This window comes from Meles meles, chromosome 15 (assembly GCF_922984935.1).
Source record: "Meles meles chromosome 15, mMelMel3.1 paternal haplotype, whole genome shotgun sequence".
NCBI classification, from domain to species: Eukaryota; Metazoa; Chordata; class Mammalia; order Carnivora; family Mustelidae; genus Meles; species Meles meles.
Genome location: NC_060080.1, coordinates 69,910,180 through 69,919,471, shown reverse-complemented (window position 1 = coordinate 69,919,471; position 9,292 = coordinate 69,910,180).

Genomic DNA, 9,292 nt, shown 5'->3' with positions numbered 1-9,292 from the left:
ATGGTCTGTACTGAAAATGAATAGATAAATAGAAAGCATTGAGCTGCAGCATTTAGTATGTGCTCAGCATTTAGTAGTTGATTTGTGTTGATGGCCCAGGATTTCTCAGCTTCTGTAGAAGTGGTTCTATGTAATGACTTCAGACTGTCTTGGTGACATTTGTACAATTTCATATTTCTATTAACATTATATCAAGAACTGCAAAAACAAAACAAAACAGAAATCCAGAATACTGCAATTTTCAAACAGTCAACTAAAAGAAAAAAGAAAAAAAAAAACTGTCTTAATGTATTTTCATTTACAAACATGATTTGGTTTCTATATGATGTCATCAAACAGGTAAGACACTAATTTACTTAAACACTCACTGGCATCATCCAAAAGTTCTCCAAAATGTTATCTGCCTCTGTCTGATCCGTAATTCCATTTTCTTATAGGAATAATGTTATCTGATGGGACATAGAAATGCAAACAAGAACATGTAAGAGGCAAGGAGTTGGTTTTTCAAAGATTATTAATGTTCCAGTTTTATTATTTTTTTTAGGAAATGACTCTAAATTGGATGGTTATAGTTGTGCTTACTGAATGACATGCATTAGCTCATTTGCCTTGGAATACATAGAATGCAGTCTTGAATGCTATTGTCTTCAGTTGTTAAAGTTTACCTGATTTCTTGGAGATTTAAAGCAAATTTCCATGATCTTTTGTGATATTCTACTTAAGGTGATTTCTTTCAGGTGGTTTCCAAAGAACATAGAGGCTCATGATTGTCTCTATCCTATGCATTTTCTATTCTTTATAAATATACATTTTAATAAACTGTTTGACTAATACTTTTTCATCATGATTACTGGCTACTGTTCAATCGTTGCATACATTCACTGTGTAATATTTTGTTGTTGTGTTGTTTTTTCCCTCTTCTCCCATACCCTGATAATTTCTTGACCTTTAAAGTATTTTCCAACCTACCTCCATGACTCCTACCTCCATTGTTAGGAAACCATTTCACTCTAGGTAGCTTTTTATACACTTTGATATTCAAAGGATGGAGAACTATCTGCTCTTCCCTTTTTAGTCTTGCCTAATTCTCAATAAAATGCCATAGATGTAATTTAGTAATACCTATATACCTTGAATAAAAAAGGTACTATCTAGTTGGAACTGATGATGTGAATTAAGCGATTTGGGTAGAAGTCTACAATATACATTAAAATTACATACACAATTGATTTGTGTTGTACTATAGAATAGAGACCGTGTTAGAGTAAAAACAAATTTAAAAAGAAAAAAATAATTCCCTAGCACAAAAAAGGACACTGTTCCACCTTCCTTTTCACAGAGCATTTAACTTTAGAAAACTTGTAATTAGAAGGTCTTTCTCTGTCTCTCTGAAATGTAGGTAAATCTTCTGGAAAACAGGTTAAATCTCCTGTTAGCTTTAGGAGCCAGGACTGTCTTTCTCAAAGATTTAAGAAACATTTTTTTTTAATGTAGAAATGAAGAAAAGTAGTGCCCTTTTCTTCCAGTTTGTCTAAAACCATAGGAACCTAACATTAGTGGGCACCTTGTTCCAAGGTGCAAACTGATCTCATGGATAACAATAGAAGTTAATTTTTCCTTTTTTTTTTTTTTTTAAATTTTTTATTTATTTATTTGACAGAGAGAGATCACAAGCAGATAGAGAGGCAGGCAGAGAGAGAGAGAGGGAAGCAGGCTCCCTGCTGAGCAGAAAGCCCAATGCGGGACTTGATCCCAGGACCCTGAGATCATGACCTGAGCCGAAGGCAGCGGCTTAACCCACTGAGCCACCCAGGCGCCCCTTATTTTTCCTTTTGATGAACCAATTAACTACCATAGATAGTCACCCCAAATACCATGCAAATTTGGGATTAGCTATCTGTGATAGATGGTGCTGTCAAGTCCTTTTACTTGAAGTCTAATTATTGTTTATCTTGAAAACATAGGTAATGGGTTGTAGCTACTTAGCTCTAAAAGGGTGAGGTTTCCTCCTGTCTCTTTAGATTTTTGCCTGTGACATATACCATATTTTGGTTTAATGCATATTTCATAATAGAAGTCCTTTCTTTCTTAGCGCCTTCATGGAGAGGTTTTCTGGAGTGACAGAAGATTTATTTTTATTTATTTATATATTTTAAATTAACATATAATGAATTATTAGCCCCAGGGGTACAGGTCTGTGAATCATCAGGCTTACACATTTCACAGCACTCACCATAGCACATACCTGCCCCAATATCCATAACTTAGTCACCCTATTCTCACCCCCACTCCCCAGCATCCCTCAGTTTGTTCCACGAGATTGAGTCTCTTATGCTTCTCCTCCATCTCAATCCCATCTTGTTTAATTTTCCCCTACCTACCCCCCCAACAATCCCCCACACTGCCTCTCAAATTCCTCATATCAAAAAGATCATATGATAGTTGTCTTTCTCTGATTGACTTATTTCACTTAGCATAATACCCTCTAGTTCCATCCACCGCATTGCAAATGGCAAGATTTCATTTCCCTTGAAGGCTGCATAGTATTCTATGGTGTATATATACCACATCTTTTTTATCCATTCGTCTGTTGATGGACTTCTAGGTTCTTTCCATAGTTTGGCTATTATGGACAATGCTGCTATAAACATTTGGGTGCATGTGCCCCTTCAGATCACTACATTTGTATCTTTGGGGTAAATATCTGGTAGTACAATTGCTGGGTCATAGGGTAGCTCTATTTTCAACTTTTTGAGGAACCTCCATACTGTTATCCAGAGTGGCTTGCACCGGCTTGTATTCCCACCAATATTGTAGGAGGGTTTCCCTTTCTCTGAAATTTGCCAACATCTGTTATTTCCTGACTTACTAATTTTAGCCATTCTGACTGGTGTGAGGTAGCATCTCACTATGGTTTTGATTTGGATTTCGCTGATGCCAAGTGATGTTGAGCACTTTCTCATGTGTCTGTTGGCCTTTTGGATGTCTTTGCAGAAATGTCTATTCATGTCCTCTGCCCATTTCTTGATTAGATTATTTGTTCTTTGGGTGTTGAGTTTGATAAGGTCTTCATAGATTTTGGATACTAGCCCTTTATCTGATACGTCATTTGCGAATATCTTCTCCCAGTCTGTCAGTTGTCTTTTGGTTTTGTTAACTGTTTCCTTTGCTGTGCCAAAGCTTTTGATCTTGATGAAATCCCAATAGTTCATTTTTGTCCTTGCTTCCATCACCTTTGATGATGTTTCTAGGATTAATTTGCTGTGATGGAGGTCAAAGAGGTTGCTGCCTATATTCTCCTCAAGGATTTAGTTGGATTCTTGTCTCACATTGGGGTCTTTCATCTATTTTGAGTCTATTTTTGTGGTGTAAGGAAATGGTCTAGTTTCATTCTTCTGCATGTGGCTGTCCAATTTCCCTAGCACCATTTGTTGAAGAGGCTGTCTTTTTTCCATTGGACATTCTTTCCTGCTTTGTCAAAGATTAGTTGACCATAGAGTTGAGGGTCCATTTCTGGTGCTCTTTTCTGTTCCATTGACCTGTGTGTCTGTTTTTGTGCCAGTACCATACCATCTTTTTTTTTTTTTAAAGATTTATTTATTTGACAGATAGAGATCACAAGTAGGCAGAGAGGCAGGCAGAGAGAGAGAGAGGAGGAAGCAGGCTCCCAGCCAAGCAGAGAGCCCGATGTGGGGCTCGATCCCAGGACTCTGGGATCATGACCCGAGCTGAAGGCAGAGGCTTTAACCCGCTGAGCCACCCAGGCGCCCCAGTACCATACCATCTTGATGATATAGCTTTGTAATACAGCTTGAAGTCGGAATTGTGATGCCACCAACTTTTTCAACATTCCTCTGGCTATTTGGGATCTTTTCTGGTTCCATATAAATTTTAGGATTCTTCGTTCCATTTCTTTGAAAAAAATCGATGGTATTTTGATAGGGATTGCATTAAATATGTAGATTGCTTTAGGTAGCATGGACAAATATTTTCACAATATTTGTTCTTCCAATCCATGAGCATGGAATGTTTTGCATTTCCTTGTGTCTTCCTCAGTTTGTTTCATGAACAATATTTGTTCTTCCAATACATGAGCATGGAACGTTTTCCATTTCTTTGTGTCTTCCTCAGTTTGTTTCGTGAGTGCTTTATAGATTTCTGAGTACAGATTCTTTGCCTCTTTGATTAGGTTTATTCCTAGGTAGCTTATGGTTTGTTTGTTTGTTTTTAATATTTTATTTATTTATTTGACAGAGAGAAATCACAACTAGGCAGAGAGGCAGGCAGAGAGAGAGGAGGAAGCAGGCTCCCTGAGGAGCAGAGAGCCCGACGTGGGGCTCGATCCCAGGACCCTGGGATCATGACCTGAGCCGAAGGCAGAGGCTTTAACCACTGAGCCACCCAGGCGCCCCAGTAGCTTATGGTTTTGAATGCGATTGTAAATGGAATCGACTCCTTAATTTCTCTTTCCTCTATCTTGCTGTTGGTGTACAGAAATGCAACTGATTTCTGTGCATTGACTTTATATCCTGACACTTTACTGAATTCCTGTACAAGTTTTAGCAGTTTTGGAATGGAGTCTTTGGGTTTTCCACATAAAGTATCATATCATCTGCAAAGAGTGAGAGTGTTACTTCTTTGCCAATTCAGATGGGTTTTATTTCTTTTCATTGTCTGATTGCTAAGGCTAGGACTTCTAGTACTATGTTGAATAACAGTGGTGATAATGGACATCCCTGCTGTGTTCCTGACCTTAGCAGAAAAACTCTCAGTTTTTCTCCATTGAGAATGATATTTGTGGTGGGTTTTTCATAGATGGCTTTGATAATATTGAGGTATGTGCCCTCTATCCCTACACTTTGAAGAGTTTTGATCAGGAAGGGATGCTGTACTTTGTCAAATGCTTTTTCAGCATCTATTGAGAGTATCATATGGTTCTTGTTCTTTCTTTTATTAATTTATTGTATTGCAGTGATTGATTTGTGGATGTTGAACCAACCTTGCACCCCTGGAATAAATCCCACTTGGCTGTGGTGAATAATCCTCTTAAAGTACTGTTGGATCCTATTGGCTAGTATTTTGGTGAGAGTTTTTGCATCTGTGTTCATCAAGGATATTGGTCTGTAACTCTTTTTGTTGGGGTCTTTGTCTGGTTTTGGAATCAAGGTAATTCTGGCCTCATAAAATGAGTTTGGAAGTTCTCCTTCCATTTCTATTTTTTGGAACAGTTTCAGGAGAATAGGAATTAATTCTTCTTTAAATGTATGGTAGAATTCCCCTTGGAAGCCATTTGCCCCTGGGCTCTTGTTTGTTGGGGGATTTTTGATGAATGCTTCAATCTCCTTACTGGTTATGGGTCTGTACAGGTTTTCTATTCTTCCTGGTTCAGTTTTGGTTATTTACATATCTCTAGGAATGCATTCATTTCTTCCAGATTGTCAAATTTGCTGGTGTATAGTTGCTTATAATATGTTCTTATAATTGTTTGTATTTTTTTTTTTTTTGGTGTTGATTGTGTCTCTCCTCTATCATTCCTGATTTTATTTATTTGGGTCCTTTCTCTTTTCTTTTCGATAAGTCAGTGGTTTATCAATCTTATTAATTCTTTCAAAGAACCAGCTCCTAGTTTCATTGATTTGTTCTACTGTTTTTTTGGTTTCTATTTCATTGATCTCTGCTCTGATATTTGATTTCTCTTCCCCTCCTGGATTTAGGCTTTCTTTGCTGTCCTTTCTCCAGCTCCTTTAGCTGTAGGATTAGATTGTGTACTTGAGACCTTTCTTGTTTCTTGAGAAAGGCTTGTATGGCTATATACTTACCTCTCAGGACCACCTTTGCTGTGTCCCAAAGATTTTCAACAGTTGTGTTTTCATTTTCATTTGTTTCCATGAATTTTTAAAATTCTTTTTTAATTTCCTGGTTGACCCATTCATTCTTTAGTAGGGTGCTCTTTAGCCTCCATGTATTTGAGTTCTTTCCAGCTTTCTTCTTGTGATTGAGTTCTAGTTTCAGAGCACTATGGTCTAAAAATATGCAGGGAATGATCCCAATATTTTGGTACTGGTTGAGACCTGATTTGTGGCCCAGGATATGTTCTATTCTGTAGAATGGTCCATGTGCATTAGAGAAGAATGTCTATTCTGTTGCTTTGGGATGGAATGTTCTAAATGTATCTGTGATGTCCATCTGGTCCAGTATGTCATTTATAGCCTTTATTTCCTTATTGATCTTTTGCTTAGATGATCTGTCCATTTCAGTGGGGGGGGTGTTAAAGTCCCCTACTATTATTGTATTATTATTGATGTGTTTCTTTGATTTTGTTATTAATTGGTTTATCTAGTTGGCTGCTCCTATGTTTTGGGCATAGCTATTTAAAACTGTTAGAACTTCTTGTTGGACAGATCCTTTAAGTACGATATAGTGTTCTTCCTCATCTCTTATAGTCTTTGGCTTAAAATCTAATTGATCTGATATAAGGATTGCCACCCCAGCTTTCTTTTGATGTCCATTTGCATGGTAAATTATTTTCCACCCCCTCACTTTAAATCTGGAGGTGTCTTTGAGTCTAAAATGAGTTTTCTTATAGACAGTGTATCAATGGGTCTTGTTTATTTATCCATTCTGATACCGTTTGTCTTTTGATTGGGGCATCTAGCCCATTTACATTCTGGGTAACTATTGAAGGATATAAATTTAGTGCTATTATATTGCCTATAATGTGTCTGTTACTGTATATTGTCTCTGTTTTTCCTGGTCTGTTACTTTTTGTCTCTTTGCTTAGAGGAGCCCTTTCAATATTTCCTGTAGGGCTGGTTTGGTGTTTGAAAATTCTTTTAGTTTCTTTTTGTCCTGGAAGCTTATTATCTCTCCTTCTATTTTCAATGCTAGCCTAGCTGGATATAGTATTCTTGGCTGCACATTTTTCTCATTTAGTGCTCTGAATATATCATGCCTATCCTTTCTGGCCTGCCAGGACTCTGTGGATAGGTCTGCTGTCAGTCTAATATTTCTACCATAGTGTGTTACAGACCTCTTGTCCTGAGCTGCTTTCAGGATTTTCTCTTTGTCACAGAGACTTGTAAGTTTCACTGTTAGATGATGGAGTGTGGACCTATTTTAATTGATTTTGAAGGGGGTTCTCTGTGCCTCCTGGGTTTTGATGCTTATTCCCTTCACCAAATTAGGAAAATTCTCTACTTTAATTTGCTCCAGTATACCTTCGCCTCTCTCTTTCTTCTTCCTCTGGGATCCCAATTATTCTAGTATTGCTTCATCTTATGGTATCACTTATCTCTTGAATTCTCCCCTCGTGGTTCAGTAGTTGTTTGTCTCTCTTTTGCTCAGCTTCTTTATTATCTGTCATTTTGTCTTCTATATCACTAATTCTCTCTTCTCCCTCATTTATCCTAGCATAAGGTCCTCCATTTTTTATTGCACCTCTTTGATACCTTTTATTATTTCAACTTGTTTATATTTCAGTTCTTTTATTTCTCCACAAAGGGATTTTATTTCTCCAGAAAGGGATTCTCTAATAATCTTCCATGCTTTTTCAAGCCCATCTAACACCTTGGTAATCATCTTTCTGAACTCTAATTCTGACACATTACTAATGTCAGCATTGATTAGGTCCCCAGCCACCAGTGCTGCCTCTTATTCTTTTTTTTGTGTGTGTGTGGTGAGTTTTTCTGCCTTGTTATTTTATCCAGATAAGAATAGATGAATGAGAGAACAAATGTTAAAAGGGTAGCAACAACCCCAGAAAAATATGCACTAACCAAATGAGACCCGAAACTAGGGGGGAGAAGAAAGGGGGAGAAAAAAGGAAAAAATATATATAGAGAGAGAGAGACTGGTGAATAGAACAGACCCACTTACTTGATTTTGGGTGTATTTTGGTCTGTTAGAAGAAACTAGCTCCCAAAATCTTAAAAAAGAATACACACACACACACACACACACACACACACACACACACACACAAATAAGAGTAAACACGATGAAGCAATGGAATATGACTATAAAGATGAAAATTTAAAAGGATTCTAAAAAAAGGAATTGATAAGATAAGAATTTGTTTTTTTTTTTTTTAAAGAGGAAAGAATGTGATTAAGCTGGAGGCAAGAACAAAGCTCTGTACGAGATTTAGAGTATATTTTTATCTATTAGAAGGAATTGCATCTGAAAATTTTAAAGAAAAAAAAAGCCTATAAGTATACAAAAAATAAGGTTAAATACAGTGAAGGGATAAAATATGACTATAAAAATGAAAATTTTAAAAGATTTTTTAAAAGGTTTTGGTAAGATAAAATAGTTTAAAAAATTAAAATAGCGGGGCACCTGGGTGGCTCAGTGGGTTAAAGCCTCTGCCTTTGGCTCAGGTCATGATCCCGGGGTCCTGGGATCGAGCCCCACATCAGGCTCTCTGCTCTGCGGGGAGCCTGCTTCCTCCTCTCTCTCTGCCTGCCTCTCGGCCTAGTTGTGATTTCTCTCTGTCAAATAAATAAAATATTAAAAAAAATTAAAATAGCAAAGAGTACAAATTAAAAAAATAGAATAAGAAACAATTAAATTAAAAAAATTTAACTTTGTAAGACTAAAGAATCATGGGGTAAAAGCCATGAATTCTATGCATTGCTTTCCCCTAGCTCTGGATTTCCACAGTTCTCATTGATTGGTAAACCTGGCCTGGCTGGATGTTCTTGCTGATCTTCTGGGGGAGGGACTGTTGCAGCAATTCTCAAATGTCTTTGCCCAAAGTGGAATTGTACCACCCTTGCCAGGTGCCAGGCTAAGTAATCTGCTTGGGTTTGCTCTCAGAGCTTTTGTTCCCTGAATGCTTTCCTTTTTCTGTACAGCTTTAGAGGATGGGAATGAAGATGGTGGCCTCCCATTCTCTGGCCCCATAGGAGCCAAGAGCTCAGGGCCTCACTCCTCAATGTATTCTTAGAGAAAAGCAGTCAATCCCTCCTGTCTCCCTGGTCTCTAGCCACACTCCAAGCCCACCCAGTCTGTGACCTAGTATTTCTTTTTCTTTTTTTTTTTCTTTTGAGGATTTTATTTATTTATTTGGCAGAAAGGGACACACAGAGAGGGGGAACACAAGTAAGGGGAGCAGGTGAGGGAGAAGCAGGCTTTCCACTGAGCAGGGAGCCTGATGTGGGCCTTAATTTTAGGACCCTGGGATCATGACCTGAGCCTAAGGCAGCCACCTAATGACTGAGCCAGCCAGGAACTCTGACCAACTGTTTCTGTCTCTGGCTCACGGCCGCATTTGGAGTTTCTAAACCCAGCA